Here is a 19,140-nt window from a genome sequence, read left to right on the forward strand (position 1 = left end):
CTATTAAGAATAAAGGAACACCAAAATCTTCTACGAAGAATTTCAAACAAAAGGTAAATATTAGTTAACCAACTTGCCTCAAAATGATAAAATCCTTCAATATATATCAGGATAGAGCTCTGAAGTTCTGTTTTCAATTTTTGTTCATAACTAAGAATTTTTTCTAGACCTGAATATCATGGTTATGAAAATTTCAGTTTTCTTCTGTAAAAGAAACTTATCAGGATTCCCTGTCTGTGATATATGACACTGCTGAGCAATTTATTTTCTTTGTTGTTGTTATGTGCCTTCAATTCGATTACGACTTATGGCGACCCTATGAATCAGTGACGTCCAAGAGCATCTGTCGTGAACCACCCTGTTCAGTTCTTGTAAATTCAGGTCTGTGGCTTCCTTTATGGAATCAATTCATCTCTTGTTTGGCCTTTCTCTTTTTCTACTCCCTTCTGTTTTTCTCAGCATTATGGTCTTTTCTAGTGAATCATGTCTTCTCATGATGTGTCCAAAGTAAGATAACCTCAGTATCATCATTTTAGCTTCTAGTGACAGTTCTAGTTTAATTTATTCTAACACCCAATTATTTGTCTTTTTCGCAGTCCACGGTATGCGCAAAGCTCTCCTCCAACACCACATTTCAAATGAGTTGATTTTTCTCTTATCCGCTTTTTTCACTGTCCAACTTTCACATCCATACATAGAGATTGGGAATACCATGGTCTGAATGATCCTGACTTTAGTGTTCAGTGATACATCTTTGCATAGTTCTCTTTGTCCCTACATACTAGTCGCTGTATTATTGTATTTAGGGTTCTGACCATGTTTCTATCTCCTTTTGCTTTTGCTTCCCTTCTCTCTTTAACCATTTTAAGAGTTTCTTCAGTCATCCATTGAGGTCTTTCTCTTTTTTGAACTAGAGGTATTGTCTTTTTGCATTCTCCCTTGACTTCAATCCATAGTTCTTCTGGTTCTCTGTCAACTAAGTTTAAAGCCTCAAATCTGTTCCTTATTTGATCTTTATATTCTTCTGGGATGATATTTAAATTGTATTCTGGCATTATGATTGCTTTGTTGGTCTTCTTTAGCTTTACTCTCATTTTCGATATGACCAGTTCATGATCTGTACTGCAGTCTGCTCCTGGTCTTGTTTTCGCAGAAATTATTGAACTTCTTCATCTGCTGCTACCAATTATATAATTAATTTCATTCCTATATTGACCATTTGGTGATGTCCACGTGTACAGTCGTCTTTTTGGTTGCTCAAAAAATGTGTTCGCAAGAAACAAATTATTGGCTTCACAGAATTCAGTAAGTCTTTCTCCTGCTTCATTTCTGTCTCCTAAGCCCCATTTCCTCACAATTCCTAGTTCTTCTCTGTTCCCTACTTTTGTATTCCAGCCCCCCATGATTATCAGCACATCTTGTTTTGGTGTGTGACCAATTTCTTCCTGTACTTCTGCATAAAATCTCTCCAATTCCTTTTCTTCTGCGTTTGCTGTTGGAGCATAGACTTGGATGATGGTTATGTTAATAGGTTTCCCATTTAATCTCATTGATATCACTTGCTCAGACCTTGCGTTGTAGCTCCTAATTGCTTTTGCTACATCACTTCCCACTATTAAAGCAACCCCATTTCTTCTTAATTTCTCATTTCCTGCATAAAATATTTTGTAGTTGCCTGATTGAAAATGTTCCATTCCTGTCCATTTTAATTCACTCACACAAAGTATTTTAATGTTGATACGTTCCATTTCTTGCTTGACAATTTCTAACTTACCCTGGTTCATGCTTCTCACATTCCATGTTCCTATTGTGTGCATCGTACAACTCCAGACTCTCCTTTCCCATCTGTGTGCATCAGCCTCTGGGCTTCCTTTTGGCTTTGACCCAGCTGTGTCATTAGTCACAGTGCTACTCGTACTTGTCCTTTGTTCTTCCCCAGTAGCCTGGTGAGTGCCTTCTGACCTGGGGGTCTCATCTTCCAGCACTATCTCATGTTGCATTTTGGATTCTCTGTTCAGAGGGTTTTCATGGTAAGAGGTATTCAGAGGTGGTTTACCATTGCCTTCCTCTGAGTTTGGATGCATCTTAGTCTAGTGTCTCAGCTTTGACCATTCTGCCTTGGGTGCCCCTGCTAGGAGTTTAGCCTCTTGATCTAGACTCCTGACGGCATTGCTCTCAGCTTCTTCAACACACTCAACCCTCCTCACCATGTTAAGGTGTGCATCCTAAAGGGAGTTATTTTCTTAATGCTTCTATTTTTATTGGTCAGTTGAATGAAATCTGGCTTTTTAAAAATTAACTGGGGATTTGCCATTGATTTCAGCAATAGGTCCCTTTCACAATGTAGCAGAACTTTTAAATCTAGGACAAGTCCCCTCTCTGCCAAGATTAAGGAGATAATTTCAGGATGTGATGCTCACTATATGAGCATCACTACACAAAGTAAAGCAACCACTAACCAAAGAAATCACCAATCTTTATTCTTTAGGAATGTTTATACTCCAAAGTTAAATCGTCTTTGTAGTAGTTTAATGGGCATGACTTTGTCTATTGCAGCCTTCTTCAAATTTAGGTCCACAGATGTTGTTGGACTACAAATCCCACCATCCCTGACCACTGGCTAAACTGGCTAGGGATTATGAAGCTTCTAGCCCAACAACATCCGGGGGCCCAAGTTTTAAGGATTCTGCTCTATGTACCTCTGAGATGGATTGTTTTGTGAATATTCTGATAAATCACAAGTCTGTGCTTAGCTATGGAGTTCATTGGGTGCTGGGCAAGTCATTCTCTCTCACTCTAACCTACCACAGCGTGGTTGTGAGGACAAAAATGGGATAGCCGATGTATGTCACACCAGAACTTCTTGGAGGACAGGTAAAATACAAATAAAATAAATTATGAGTAATAAATTAGGAGAACTGCATGTGAAACTCCATGAGGGCCCAGGGTAAGAAGCTCCAGGTGCCCCCCCCCCGTATATATACACATATGGACTGAACTGGCTAGCTAGGTTCAGGTCCACTCACTCTTTCCCCAGTGCTTCTGCTGATGACCAGTAGTCTTTTTCTCCTTGCTGCTGTGTCTTGGAGGTCTCTGCAGTGATAGACTAAAAGTGGGTAGTGGCCCTCAACAGTCGAAAAAGAAAGACAAGGTGACAAAGCAGTCTTTCTCTAGCTCAGCTAAGTCCTGGTCAGAGATGAGTTTGGGAAATCTGGTTTGCAGTGGGATCCAGCAGATGTCTGACCATGTTGATTAGGCAAAATTGAAATTGCTCTTTTTATAAAATTGTATAATAATGGATTGATTTGAAAACTGTTGAAATGAATACCAGCTCTTTATCTTTATTATTTGCTTATTTTCACACTATTGGTATTTGTGTCTTTGTGATACAGTATTGTGCCAATTAAAGATGTATGATTTGAATAAAAAGGAATCAATTCATGTTAGATTTTTAACCACACTGGCTTTCTTCATCCTTTATATTTCTGCCAGCTAAATTCTTGCTGTGTGGAGTTTTAAGTTGTGGCTTTTCTACTAGTATTGAGCTAATATCAAAATTTACCATGAGCTCAACTGCCACAGATACCACGAACATAGCCTGCAAGAAGAGGGATCAGAGCTAGCTTATAAAGCATCACCCAGGTGTTTGCCACTACTACAAGGACATCTAGAGGCTGACAGAAAAAAAATTCAGACCATCTGGCAATACACAAATTTATTAAATATGAAAAACAATTGAACTACAATTATTAAATAAGATGTCAGCCTAAACCCCACCCCCAAAGTAGACTGAGGAATAAATATTTATTTCCACTAAAGTTCCCATCTGGGGAAAAAAAACTCTCAGTAATTTTCCCCCAAGAATAACCAGTAGTGGCCAGTGAGATTGGGGGGGGGGGAGCTGCGAAGTCGCTCTTCCAACACCGGCATCACTGCGGCTTACCTGGAATGAGCAGCCATGGAACAGGACAGCAGCAAGGTTGGAGCTGTGCAGACACACCAGCAGGAGCTGCATTGACTCTGCTTGTCAGTCCACAGAGCCCCAATTTTGTCATCACCCAGCCCCGTCCGGGTAAGCTGTGATGATGGCAATCTCAGGAAGGAGATTCCATCACACCACAGCAGCCGCTGCTGAAACCACAGATCCTGGACTATACATAACCATGCTGACTGCTGAGGCTGGGCCTTTATGGGGGAGGAGTCTAGAAAAAATGTTCTCCTACAAAAACGTACAATTCAGTATTTGTACATTATCCACTCTTAAACTTGAAGCTGCAATCCTAAACATACTTGTTAGTGACTAGGTTCCATTAGAAACACGGAACTTACTTGAGGGTAAACATGTATAGTATTGCTTTGTCAATCTGCACTGCAGCAGGGAAATCAGCTGTTTCCAGGACACACTGAACATATGAGTTCCCCATATGAGGAATATGCAGCATAAATTCTGCAATAAGCAATTGCTGTACCTTCCCGTAGCATTTGCCTACGTAAAAGAACAAGAAAGGTCCTCTACTTCTTGTTTAGATCATTTTTTTCATTGGAAATAGTGGATATTCCATAAACACAAACACACCCAATGATAGAGAAGCGGAATGAAGACAGTAAAGCTATTTTTTAAAAAGGCAGATAAAATTTAGGCCAAAGTCAACAGATTATAAAGATAGGTGGTCCTCATTTAGTGTTTTATGAATGTTGGAGAGGTTGCTATTGGCTACTTTGTCTGACCTCCTCTGTGTATTTATTTCTAATCAACATGTGTAATCAGATCTCAATGAATGTATTATAAGATTTAAAGGTCATGTTTTTCCAGCCTTCTTGTTTGGATTCCAGAATAACACATTCAACTCATCTGGAGAAGGATGTCTCCAGTGTTTTCAATGCTTTGCTCCAAGAGGAGGTTTTTGCCATCAAATGGAGTCTATGAGTTCATTTGACTTTTCCTGTATTACCCAGCCTCTCTTTTTATGAGTCAATTGGAAATAGATAAGAGAGTGAAAAGAATTAACCAAGTGGGAAAGAGAGCAGCACAAATTAAATCAGTAACAGATCGCTCTTCTATTTGCCAAAGGAAGAATTCGTAAGGATATAAAGGTTTTCTCTACATTCCAGTCAAACCAGTCAGCTATCACTTGCTTGACAGATATATGTTATAAAGGCATTTAAATTTAATATTGTTTACTGGTTTACATTTGTAATGATCTGTGAGTTTTGTATATGTTGCCAGTAGCTTGCAGGACTGACTAGACAGAAGGCAGCAAGCAGATGTTTTTATCTCTGAATACCAGGCATTAAAAAAAATGGAAATGGACGGCCCTCAAGTCAGTCCCGACTTGTGGCGACCCTATGAATAGGGATTTCATGGTAAGCAGTATTCAGAGGGGGTTTACCATTGCCTCCCTCTGAGGCTACTCTATCCCAGCTGGCTAGGGCCTGCTCAGCTTGCCACAACTGCACAAGCTAGCTCCTTCCCTTTCCGCAACTGCCAGCTGGGGTGCAGCTGGGCTCCTTGGGACTATGCAGCTTGCCCATAGATGCACAGGTGGCAGGGCACGTAACCCGAGCCACTCACCCAGGAGACACGAGCGAGGATTTTAACTCACAGACTCTGGCCTCCTAGCTAGGCTCTCCTCCCCACTGTGCTATACTAGGCACTAAAGTTGTCCATTTTTAAGACATTAAGTTGCCAATTCCCCCGTTCAGTTCAGCAATCTCCAGGTTCTGAGTGGCTGTCTATTACTGAAATTGGGTGTGCAGGACAGGATTGGGCTGTTGATTCATTTCCAAGTTCAATTCAATGTGTTGATTGTCACAGAACACGCCATATAAGCAGGGCCCTACTGTATAAATAAAGTAAATCTATTTTTACTTAATCATTTGCATTTATTTACATGAATGGGGAGAAGGATTGGAAAGAGAAATGGTGGATGGCTTTTGTGTGTGCTGCAACTTTTAACACGTGTGTTGGAACTGTGAGGTTTGTGTGGATCTCTAGGTTTGAGAGAAGGTTTTGCATTTCTGATTTTCTTTAGGTTTTAAAATAATGCTCTGTGTGTTGTATTCATGTTTGGAAATGCAGATATAAATGTGTGTGTGTGTCTTTTAGAAGTATGGAACTGTTGCATTTCTTTTTCTTTAGGTTTAAGAATGTGGTGTGTTTGGCTGGCTACTGTGAGAACAGGATGCTGGACTAGATGGGCTTCTGGCCTGATCCAGCAGGCTCTTCTACTGTGGGGATTATGTTAGAGTAAACAAATATTGCATGGTCACTTTAAGGGATATTTGGGAAATATTCCATGTACCTGTTTTACCATGATGTAACTTCCTAATGGGTGTGGTTTACTTACCTGACTTCCTCCTCCTTTGTCCTGGTGGATTTTTGAATATTCTCCATTGCTGATCTATCCACCATTGAGAGAGGCTGCATGGCACAGATGCTCTCTCTGAGAGCATCCATACCGAAGACTAAGATGGACTGAGACTATTTTCTTTCATCTAAGCTAGAACCTATGTTTCTGAACATATGAAGAATTTGTGAGTAAACGTTTTTTTCTTTTACCTAAAGGATTGTGTCTGTTGTTATTTATATAGAGAAAGGTGGGGCTCGTTTATATTCTCATTCTGCTGCTTGTATTTTTACAACTCTGCTAAGAAATAGGACCAACCAAATTAGTTCCTATTTCTGTGTGTATTTTTATAATACTGAACAGATTATACAAAGGATGCCTGTTGTGGGATCACCTTACTAAATATAAACAGAGGTTCCTCACTCGTGAGTGCACTCTATGCATGCTCATGTCATTTATTTCTGAGGTTTATAGTTCCTAATCATGTCTCCTCTACTCAAGTCTGTGAGACAAAGTTGTGGTTTGCAAGGAGATGGTGGTGCTTAAACCCTTTAGGCTGCATCACACTTTGATTCGGTAAAATATTGCCACCACCTCAGTACGCCAATTGGCAAGAATCTCCTTGTCTTTATATCTTTGAAAAACAAGCACACCAGAGGATTTTGAGACTTAACTTAAAAATCCTCCTATCTGTCATTGGCTCTTGTTGGATACATTACTCTGGTATCCTTTCAATCAAAGGGGTAGCCAGCTAGCCATGACTTATAGAAGAAATTAAACAAGAAATTAAATAGCACTTTATAGACTAGCAAAAATATTATCCCATAAGATTTCATAGATTACCAAAAATTATGCATCCGATGAAATGGACTTTAGCTCCCCCACCAGCTTATACCATAATACATTTTTTGGATCTTTAAAGTGCTAGTGCTGTTCTTGTGTTTTTGCTAAAATTGCACTATGATCTACTTTACAGGGTTATTGTGAGGATAAAAAGAATATAAAACACTTTGGCAAACTTAAAATGTTATTACAAAAAGTAGGATGGTGCAGAGAAGAACTCAGTGTGCAGAGCCTTTATGTAGTATGAGATCATGGATTGCACCCTGCTTGCACATCCCACCTAGGCAAGCTTGTCCTAGCAGATAGCCGGGCATTGGATTTACCAAGGACCTACATGTAAACTCCAATGTTTGTAGGCCTGAATGTCCTGGTTGTGTTCCAGCTTCTTTTTTCTTTGATTTAGGTTAAGTTTTTTTCATGATTCCAAACCTGGGTACCTTCCTTCAATTCAAAATCGGAGGCAGGCAGGATGGAGAGAAACGTTTTGTTTTGTTTATTCCTTATTTATCAGTATTATGTTTATATCCAATCCACCTTTCCTCCAAGGAGCTCAAGGTGGCATTCATGGATCTCATTTTCTGTATGTTATCCTCACAACCCTGAGAGATAGTGACTGACCCAAGGTCCCACAGTGAGTTTCATGGCTGAGTGGTAATTTAATTTAAACTGTAGTCTCCAAGGTCCAAGTCCACTTAATTTTCCTGTATTTTATTCTACATTGTAGAAATGAATAAGCTGGGGAAGGGGGAACATAGTATTTTCTCATAGGTCTTTTGAAATGTATGGGGTCCCTTGTTAACTGTCCTGTAGGACACCTTTAAGACTAACCAGTTCAGGCTGCAATCCCACACATACTTACTAGGGAGCAATCCCCATGGAATTCACTGGGGGTTTACACAAATCCACACTAAAAATTGTGGCAGCAGGGACTGCTTTTGAACCAACACTTATGTGCATATTAATAAAACTGCAATGTTTAAGCATCTACTGTTTCTTTGCAGAGGAGGAGGATAGGGTGGGGGCCACACAGCTTTTCTGCCAGCAGAGAAGTAACTATGGCAGCAGGGACCCCTTCTGAACCAAAGTAAGACATTTTTCAGTTTAGTTAGGTGCTATGTATTTGTAAAATAGCAGTGCTTAAGTATGTACAATATATTTGCAAGAGAGGATGGGGAGGAAACCAGAACAACTTGGCCACACCCCTGTGACCTCTCACTGGCCATGCCCCTGTGACCTCTTAGCAACCCCACCAGGTCCAGTAGGCACCAGCCACCACTGTGTACTGAGTAGCTTCCTCTCTCTCTCTGTCACCAAATCTCCCCCTCAACCCCACCACCACCTTCCAGAGGGCTGCAGGTTCCTCACGTTGGTTTATACCATTCTAATCTGAAAGCAAAAAATTATTACGATGGAAAAAAGCACCTTCTGACAATTTATTATTTCAAATTGGAGACAAATATAAATGGAAACATTATATGCCATAAAATGAAAAATTAGGAAGAAACATTTTAATAACATAGAAATATCTCCTGGATTGTAAACTGGAATCATAAAATAAGTGAAATGTGGAAATTATTTATATATATACCCAAGTAGACATTGTATGATATTAAAGGTAAGATTTTATATAAAATCTTACCTTTAATATCATACAATGTCTACTTGGGTATTCTGTACTAGTGGCTCAGAACCAAGCTACTCTTGATCAAAACCGTAATATCGATCAATAATGAAGCATGAGAGGAGAGGCCTTGACCAGGAGCTTTCTTAAAACAGCACAACAGACAATGCAATCCTCTGTGTTTATTCAAAAGTAATTCTTACTACAGTATATTTAATGGGCTCACTTCTTAGTAAGTATGTTTAAGACTGCAGCCTTAGTCACATGGTCCTAATTCAAGTAGTATCATGGTGAACTTAAATGTGGGTCTTACATTTTGAATTCTAACTCTGTCATTGTTTGCACTTAATACTAAGCCAAACCATGGCTTAGAGCAAATAAGTGGACTCCCAGAGAGGAGACTGCAGCCATTTTGCTTCTCCTTGGTCATTTTGCTGCTGTGGTGAGCTAAGCTGTGGTTTGGCTTGGTGTGTCATCTGAACCTAAGCTTGTGGTATAGCTCTCCCAGATAAATCATGAGCTGTAAACCATAGAACAAACCTTGGTTACAGCTGGTACCTTGTGTGGAGAATCCTAAATTACAAGCCCAGATTCAGACAACACACTAAGCCAAAACATGATGTAGCTTAGTGCAATGCAGTAGCAAATTGAGCAGGGAGGAACAAAGCAGCCACAGTCTCCTCTCTGGGCACCCACACATTTGTTCATTTGCATTAAGCCATGTTTTGGCTTAATGTTATGTCCGAACTGGGCCTTTGAAAATGAAAGGGATTGATGAGATACATTAAAAGGTTTCCCAGGTTAGCCTACTGCGTGTTAAAATGATATATAGCCACCAGTTCCCAACATTTCATCTCACACACCTAACATTCTGTCACTCCAAGAAACAATCCAGTTTAGGACTGTAGAAAGAAGGAACAGATTGGATATCTGGAGTCGCCAAGGGGCTTGATTTGCTCCCACCCCAATGGTGTCCCTATATGTCCCTTTTTACTTTTTCCTATACAAGTGAATAGCTGCCATTCACTTCTTTTGTAGAAAAGCCAAAGGTTGCATTTATGACCAATGTTGTGGTGGAAACAAAACTTTGCCCTGAGTGGCTCCAGATTTCACACCATGGGGAAGGGAAGCATTCTGTCTCCATCTTCTTTTGAAGATAGCTCCTGGGCTGTGGAGAAGAGGAAATATCCTCTCAGTCTATCACAAGAGAGAGATTGAGAAGGAAAGGGATCAATGCAGACCTTCTGCAAAGAACCATAGCAGTTATTTTACTTTTAAAGGAAAACCTCTGGCAATTTGTGGAATATAGAACCAGGCTTTGAGACAGCAGGACATATCTACATAGACCAAGTCTGTATAAATGGCAGTGGTGGCTAAGCTATTTTTGGCCCAAGGGCTGCATTCACCCATGGCCAACTCCCTGGGGACTGCATACTAGTGTGTGTGTGTGTGGGTCAAAACGCAGTGTGGCATACCCAAGGTCTTGCATGCACATACACAGAGATGCACACACTCAGGCGCACACACATGCATAGACCCCTCCTGAGCTGATCTGTGTAGATGAAATGAGGGTTATTGCCCCTTCCCTGCTCATCAAATGATCTATCCAATGACCATTGGGGTGGACTCAGTTTACATCCTCATCAGGACACTGGGCTCAGCTGAGAGGTGTAAACCTCTCCGCTCAGCCTAATATTGTGTCTACTTTAATATTTTGCTTTTTGCCAATGCTGGCAAAATCAGTGGGATCTGGGGTGGGGGTGAAAAATTGTGTGGTAAGTGTCTCAACACTATGCCTACACATCCTCTGGCTACTTCAGAAGTATCTCAGAACTGGTAAGACTTCATTAAGAATGCATAATATATGGTTAACCACTTTCTTCATGCACATACATATCATGCTTAACAAATGTTTCACAATAAAAAAGGTAATGAAACTGCAAGTATATAACAAAGTACACTTACTGCTAAAGAAATAGAATACAGCAATTTTGCTCTTACTAACAGTGCTGCCTAATGAGGTACTGCAATGGATAGGAAGAAGTAGAAATAGGCTGCTGCTACTAGGTAACCCATCTCCATTAGATCCTCTTGGTTGAGGAGCCCCATATACTTACTGGTGGGAGATGTGGAGAGGTTGTGGAGGCAGAGGGCATCTAAAGTAACCACTGTGCATAGGTGTGACTGCTGACTGCCTAGGAGCACCCATTATTGGCTCTTAATGCTGTTTGGGGCTGAAAACAACAGAATGAAATTCAACAGGGATAAATGCAGAGTTCTGCACTTAGGAAAAAGAAACCAAATGCACAGTTATAAGATGGGGGATACTTGGCTCAGCAGTACAGCATGTGAGAAGGATCTTGGAATTGTCATTGATCACAAGCTCAATATCACAACAGTCAACAGTGTGATGTGGCTGCAAAAAAGGCAAACACTATATTAGGCTGCATTAACAGAACTAGTTTCCAAATCGCATGAAGTATTAGTTCACCTTTATTCAGCACTGGTTAGGCCTCATCTTGAATACTGCGTAGAGTTCTGGTCTGCGCATTTCAAGAGGATGCAGACAAACTGGAACAGGTTCAGAGGAGGGCAACAAGGATGATCAAGGGACTGGAAACAAAGTCCTATGAAGAGAGGCTGAAAGAACTGGGCATGTTTAGCCTGGAGAAGAGAAGACTGAGGGGAGATATGATAGCACTCTTCAAGTACATGAAAGGTTGTCACACAGAGGAGGGCCATGATCTCTTCTCAATCATCCCAGAGTGCAGGACACTGAATAATGGGCTCAAGTTGCAGGAAGCCAGATTTCTACTGGACATCAGGAAAAACTTCCTAACTGTTAGAGCCATACGACAATGGAACCAATTACCTAGAGAGGTAGTGCGCTCTCCAACACTGGAGGCATTCAAGAGGCAGCTGGACAGCCATCTGTTGGGAATGCTTTGATTTGGATTCTTGCATTGAGCAGAGGGTTGGACTTGATAGCCTTATAGGCCCCTTCTAACTCTACTATTCTATGATTCTACTAGTAAGAGTAAAATTGCTGTATTCTGACTATTTAACAATCAGTGCTTCTCAGTTGTTTTGAAGTGAGAGCCAACAGAAAGCACAAAAAAGTCACATCAGTAGTTAACACTAATAAGAAAAAAAAACACCTTGCCGTTCAAGAAAGTACCTATAGCCAACAGATATTTCTATCAAACTTCAAAAAGCAGGGAAATTGGGCAGCTACAGTGAAGGCACCAGGGGAACAGGAGACCTGACCTCATCTCTGAGATATTGTACTACCATACAAATTTGTAAACATGCAAACACAATTTGGGTTGCTCTTTCACAGTCCAATCCACTCCTGTGTAGCTTGGAAAATTTGGTAATAGGAAGGGAGAGGGAAGGGGCAAGAGGGAAGGGACAGGAGAAAGGAGGAAGAGGAGAGCAGGTTTGATCATTTGCGTGCTTACTGAATTCAATGGGAATTATTACTGTGCAATCATGCTTAGGATAGGTGAAACTGAACTGGGGAAGGGGGAGGGAGGGGAGGATGAGGGAAGGAATGGTAGGGTTAGGGAGGAGTGGGGGGGAGTGGGGGGAGGGGAGGAGATTGGGTAGGTCACTGGACAGAGGGAAACTCCTTTCCTTTTGAAAACAAACATTGTTAACAGTATCATTATTTTTCCTGAAATATGATCTTATCCCTTATATAGTCAGTCAGTCACTGCGCTCTGCAGGTGAGGGCCACCTGCAGATACCATCTTATCAGGAGGTCCATTCCACACAACGTAAGAAGCAGACCTTTAGTGTTGTGGCACCTACCCTTTGGAATTTCCTCCCCTTAAATATTAGATAGGTGCCATCTGTTATCTTTTCAGCACCTATTGAAGACCTTCCTCTTTCAACAAACTTTTAAGTAGAAACCTTATCTCAGTCTGCATCTGTGCAGGAATTGCTTTTTAAAGTTGTTTTTAAGATGTTGTGTTTTAATATGTTTCAAGGCTTTTAAGATGTTATAAAGTCCTTTTAGTATTTTTGTTTGTCACCCTGGGCTCCTTCTGTGAGGAAGGGTGGGATATAAATGTAATAAATAAAATAAATAATAAATAAACTATTTTGGGGGGTTTCTTCCACCTTTTTATTCTACAGCAGGCACATGTAGTCTCCCATTCAAATTTAAACCAAAGCTGTCCCTGGCCACATCCACACCAGACTTTTATTTCACTTTAGACAGTCATGGCTTCCCCCAAGAATCTGGGAAGTGTAGTTTGTGAAGGATGCTGAGAGTTGCTAGAAGATGTCCTATTCCCCTCACACAGCTACAGTTACCAGAATTCTCTGGGACAAGGGGTTGACTGTTAAACCGCTCTGACCACTGGACCTCTGTCAGAGGAATAGGAGTCTACTAACAATTCTCAGCACCGTTCACAAAATACACTTCCCAAGATTCTTGAGGGAAGCCATGACTGTTTAAAGTGGAATAAATGTCCAGCGTAGGTGTGGCCCCCAGCCAAGCTAAACAGCTGTTAGTCTGGCTTTTAGACTTCTGGCTTTTAGAAGTTGGTTCTTACTGAGCATGCCTGCCCTATCATAGGCTTCAATCTTAATTTTTTTAAATTAATTAAAAATCAGCCATGCATTATTTTAACTTTTAAACTGCAGAAGATGAAGGTCAGACTGTGCAGCAACATCAGTAATAAGGTTACAGGTACTCTGTGAACATGACTGATTTTTAATTAATTTCAACAAATTTTGAGAACTCACAGAAAAAAGTCCAACAGGGGTATGGATCTTTTTACTCATGTTTCTGACTTTAAAATCTGGATTCTCCGAGTGTTTTGTGTATCTCCATGAAAACGTTTGTTAGATTTTGTTTTGAAATGAGCTTATGGGAAGCAGCAGAATGGCATGGGGGGTATTTTCAATTTAATATGGTGGAATGTGAAGAATCTATGCCGGCTATAATATACAGCCACTCTTGGGTGTATAATATAGGCAGTAACTATTTGAACAGAATTTAAGCATAACACATAAAGGAAGAAACCAAGCCTCTCTCTTAAAAGAGTCACACATGAGTAATGGTGTGCTGTCAAACAGTAGGCCAAGAGGTTACCATGGATGCTGAATGAATGATTCCTGCATTTGCAGGGAGTTTGACTAAATGACCTTTGGGGTACCTTCTACTCCATGACATGAAAAAAGGCCCTCATTATGTATCTCAACCAGAAATATTGGGACACATCTGTGGGTTGCAACTCACACTTTGAGAAGGTCTAGCTTCATGTCTTTAATTATCCAATGCATTTTTGCTACACTCTTTAGCCATCTTGCACCTCCTCCTGCTAAGGATATGGAGATTCTGTTTTCCCCTTGGTTGCCACTCAGCTCTTCCTTTCCATTGCTCCACCTCATGAGCTATCATTGCCTATTAGAAGTTCTTCCTTTTTGAGAATACTTATTAACCACTTAGTTTTAGTAATAGGAGTTTCTAGGTCCAACCTCATAACTTAATTTTTTTACCAACTCAGTTTTTCTTTTCCATAGTACATTTTTGTCATTTTGCTCTGAACTGACTACAACTTCCAAAAATGTAAATATGTCACATAAATGACAGTTTCCCCTCTTCTGTTTGTCTTAGGATCCTTTGGGATCCAACTCAGCTCAATACAGAACTTTATTTCCTCATCTAATACTTTTTTTTTTAATGAACTGCCTTCAAGTCGATTCCGACTTATGGTGACCCTATGGATAGGGTTTTTATGGTAAGCGGTATTCAGAGGGGGTTTATCATTGCCTTCCTCTGAGGCTGAGAGGCAGTGACTGGCCCAAGGTCACCCAGTGAGCTTCATGGCTGTGTAGGGATTCGAACCCTGGTCTCCCAGGTCATAGTCCAGCACCTTAACCACTACACCACACTGGCTCTCCATTTAATACTTGATGGCGCCTTAAGAAACCCACAATGTTATTTATGGTGGAAGTATCTTAATCCTACAGGGTTTTTTAATGAAAATTTCTAACTCATATGCCTTTCAGCACTCATGCTTTTGTTTTGAATCTCAAATGGTTAAAGGGTACAATGAGTCATGTGTGGACTTCTGGAGCATTGAATAGTTCCAGGTGACTATTTAGAACACATGCCCAAACAACATAAACACACTAAGACCACTGCTATTTTAAAGAGAACAAGATGGTCTTTTTCAATACTGGCATTTAGATTTCAGGCTTTCCCAACACTTCAGTAAAATACAGGAAGGTTTTAGACCCTGCCCTTCTCCCCAAAATTTATTTAGTTTAACAGACTCTTTAAATGTTTGTACCCTAAGAAAGTTCTCTAGTGAACCGTCCACATCATTTCATTTCACTTCACACAACAATTTTACAAAGAAACCATGAAATTTAACAAAGAAAATGGTGTTTTATATCTTGTTTCTTGATAAAGAATATTTACACCTTTATAATATTCAGATTTCTTCTACAGCCAATTAAAATTATATGACTTGTGTGGTAGGTTATTATATATTTTGAGTTTCTAAATGAACTGTAAATAGTCTTAAAGTTTGCATTTATTTAAAATTTACTGTCTTTTACTACAGCAGAAAACATTATTTGAAGCAATAGCTAAGTGCCTGCAGGGGGAAGAGGACCATCACCGCCCAGGGAGGGAGAGCCATCTGCCTGCTTGTGCTGCTTGGCTATCATCACCGCTCTCTCCCTCTTGGGCTTCTGCTCTGCAGGTTGGCACCTTGCAGGACCAGGCCCCAGGTACTCAGCCAGCTGTGGCCGATACTGTTCCACCTGTCCCTTCCTCGGAGGGGATACGTAAGCCAGCTGAGGTGGCTCCTGCTTTGTTTGCCTTTTTGTGGGTCTTGAATCATGTGCCTGGGAGAGAGGATTCAGAGCCAAGTGGGGAGACTTGAGGGGCCCCCAATTAGTGTAGTGATGGGTAGAGGGAGATATGGCGTTCTGAGAAAGACTTGCCAGGTAAGGGGAACGCAGCCCAGGCCATTAATGGCTTGCCTTATTCCGGTCCTCCCCACACCTGCAGGTTTGTTGGTTGCCCTATCAGCCAGCTCTCAGGCCTCCGGATGCTGCTCCTAAACGCCAGATTGGTGCATAATAAGATCTCCCTCATTCACGATTTAATTGTGGATGAGGCAGCCGATCTGGCATGTATAACCAAGACCTGGGTGGGTGAGCAGGGAGGAATCAGTGTCTCCCAGCTATGTCCACCAGGGTACCTGGTCCAGCATCAGGATAGACCTGAGGGTCAGGTAGGGAGGTTGCTGTGGTCTATAGGAGCTCCATCTCCCTCTGCAAGCACCCTGTCCAAGTGACTACTGGTCTGGAGTGTTTGCACCTTGTGTTGGGTCAGCGAGACAGACTGGGGATTCTGTTGGTCTACTGCCCACCCCACTGCCCAAAAGACTCCCTAGCTGAGCTGACGGAGGTGGTCTCGGGTGTACTGTTGAGATCCCCCAGACTGTTGGTTCTGGGGGATATCAACATTCATGCCGAGGCCACCTTATCCGGGGCAGCTCAGGATTTCATGGTCTCCATGACAACCATGGGACTGTCCCAATATGCCATTGGCCTAACACATGTAGCAGGGCATACTCTAGACTTGGTTTTTGCAACTGGACATGGAGTTGGTGATCTGAATGTGGGGGGCCTTACATCAGTCCCTCTGTCATGGACAGATCACTGCTTGCTGAAGTTTAGACTCACAGCAACTTTTCCCCTCTTCAAGGGTAGGGGACCTATTAAGTTGGTCCGCCAACAGAGGCTAATGGATCCAGATGGTTTCCAAAGGGCTCTGGGGAGTTTTCCGGCTGATAGGGCTAACTTTCCTGTCGAAACCCTGGTTGAACTGTGGAATACAGAAATGACCCGGGCGGTTGACATGGTTGCTCCTGAGCGCCCTCTCCTGCGTAGAGCTCGTACGGCTCCATGGTATACCCCAGAGCTGAGAGCGATGAAACAATATCGGAGACGGCTTGAGTGCAGATGGAGACGAACTCCTGGTGGATGCAATTATACACTGGTAAGTGCCTATGGTAAGCTGTATGTAGGAGCAGTGAGGGCAGCAAAAAAAACAATATTTTGCTGCCACTATCGAATCATCACTCTGCTGCCCAGCGGAGCTCTTCAGAATTGTCCGGGGGCTATTACATGCTGGCCTCAGGGACAAGGTAGAACCATCTGAGGCCCGCTGTAATGAATTTGCTAGGCACTTCCAGGATAAAATCTTTAGCATCCGCCAGGACTTAGACTCCAGTGTTATAGCAGGTAAATCAAGCGAGGTATCCAGAGCACAGCCTTGTCCCAATTTCTTGGATGAGTTTCAGTTGGTACAGCTTGAGGACATTGACAAGGTGGTTGGACAGGTTCGTGCAACCACTTCTGTGCTGGATCCTTGCCCTTCTTGGCTAATAAAAGCTACCAGGGATGGAACAGCCGGCTGGGCCAGGGAAGTGATTAATGCCTCTCTGCGAGAGGGGGTGGTCCCTGGCTGCCTGAAAGAGGCAGTAGTGAGACCACTCCTGAAGAGACCCTCCCTGGACCCAGAAAATCTTAATAACTATAGGCCGGTAGCAAATGTTCCATTCCTGGGCAAGGTCCTTGAACGAGTGGTTGCGGGCCAGCTCCAGACACTCTTGGATGAGACTGATTAACTGGATCCATTTCAGTTGGGTTTCAGGCCTGGTTTTGGCACAGAAACAGCCTTGGTCGCCCTGTATGATGATCTTTGTCGGGAGAGAGATAGGGGGAGTGTGACTCTGCTGATTCTCCTTGATCTCTCAGCGGCTTTCGATACCATCCACCATGGTATCCTTCTGGGGCGACTGGCTGAGTTGGGAGTGGGAGGTACTGCATTGCAGTGGTTCCGCTCCTACTTGGCAGGTCGCCTCCAGAAGGCGGTGCTTGAGGAACATTATTCGGCACCCTGGACTCTCCAGTATGGGGTTCCGCAGGGGTCAGTTCTGTCCCCCATGCTGTTCAACATCTACATGAAACCATTCAGTGCGGTCATCCGGAGCTTTGGAGTGCGTTGCCATCAGTATGCTGATGACACGAAGCTCTATTTCTCCTTTTCACCTTCTTCAGGTGAGGCTGTCAATGTGCTGAACCGGTGTCTGGCTGCGACAGTGGACTGGATGAGGGCTAATAAACTGAAGCTCAATCCAGACAAGACTGAGATGCTGCTAGTGGGTGGTTCTTCTGACCGGATGGTGGATGTCCAACCTGTCCTGGATGGGGTTGCACTCCCCCTGAAAGAGCAGGTTCGTAGCTTGGGGGTTCTCCTAGAATCATCTCTGTCACTTGAGGCTCAGGTAGCCTCGGTGGCACGGAGTGCTTTCTACCAACTTCGGTTGGTGGCCCAACTACATCCCTATCTGGACAGGGATAAGCTGGCTTCAGTTGTCCATGCTCTGGTAACCTCCAAATTAGATTATTGCAATGCACTCTACGTGGGGCAGCCTTTGAAGACGGTTCGGAAACTGCAGCTTGTGCAAAATGCAGCGGCCAGATTGGTAACAGGGACCAGACGGTCCGAACATATAAAACCGATTCTGGCCCGCTTGCACTGGCTGCCTGTATGTTTCCGAGCTCGATTCAAGGTGCTGGTTTTGACCTATAAAGCCTTACACGGCTTGGGACCACAATACCTGATGGAACACCTGTCCCGATACAAACCCACCCATACACTACGTTCAAGATCAAAGGCCTTCCTCCGGGTGCCTACTCCAAGGAAGCTCAGAGGATGGCAACAAGGGAGAGGGCCTTCTCAGTGGTGGCCCCCAAATTATGGAATGATGTGCCTGACAAGGTGCGCCTGGCGCCAACACTGTTATCTTTTCGGCGCCAGGTCAAGACTTTCCTCTTCTCCCAGGCATTTTAGCATGTGTTTTATATTGTTTAAATTTTTAAATTGTGTTTTAAATTGTTTTTATAAGATCTGTTTTAAATTGTATTTGTTTTAATGTTTTTAGTTACTGTAAACCGCCCAGAGAGCTTCGGCTATGGGGCGGTATACAAGTATAATAAAATAAAATAAAATAAATAAAATAAAATAAGTTATATTGTAGAAATATTACTTCGCCCTTATAGTTGGGATCTGGGTTGACAGTAACTAATTCGAAGGGACCAACTATAAAGGCAGAACTAAGTAATTGGAAACAACACCAAAACCAGCACCTGGTACTGTGAATCAAATCAATGTCTTAAACTAATACTACATAGAACAGAATCAAATTCATTTGTAGTGCAGATGCAGCCCTAAATACCAATTTATCATTGAAATTTTGGCCTATTGTTTGTCGTTGTTGTTATTATTAA

The 19,140-nt window shown here is 42.2% G+C and overlaps 1 protein-coding gene across 10 annotated transcripts in view; it reads right to left on the reverse strand.

Annotated features, from left to right (window-relative positions):
* KIF6 (kinesin family member 6) overlaps nucleotides 1-19,140 on the reverse strand; it is a 332,020-nt gene that overhangs the window by 164,265 nt on the left and 148,615 nt on the right. The window lies entirely within an intron of this gene.

Source organism: Rhineura floridana, chromosome 4, assembly GCF_030035675.1.
Source record: "Rhineura floridana isolate rRhiFlo1 chromosome 4, rRhiFlo1.hap2, whole genome shotgun sequence".
In the NCBI taxonomy this organism is placed as follows: domain Eukaryota; kingdom Metazoa; phylum Chordata; class Lepidosauria; order Squamata; family Rhineuridae; genus Rhineura; species Rhineura floridana.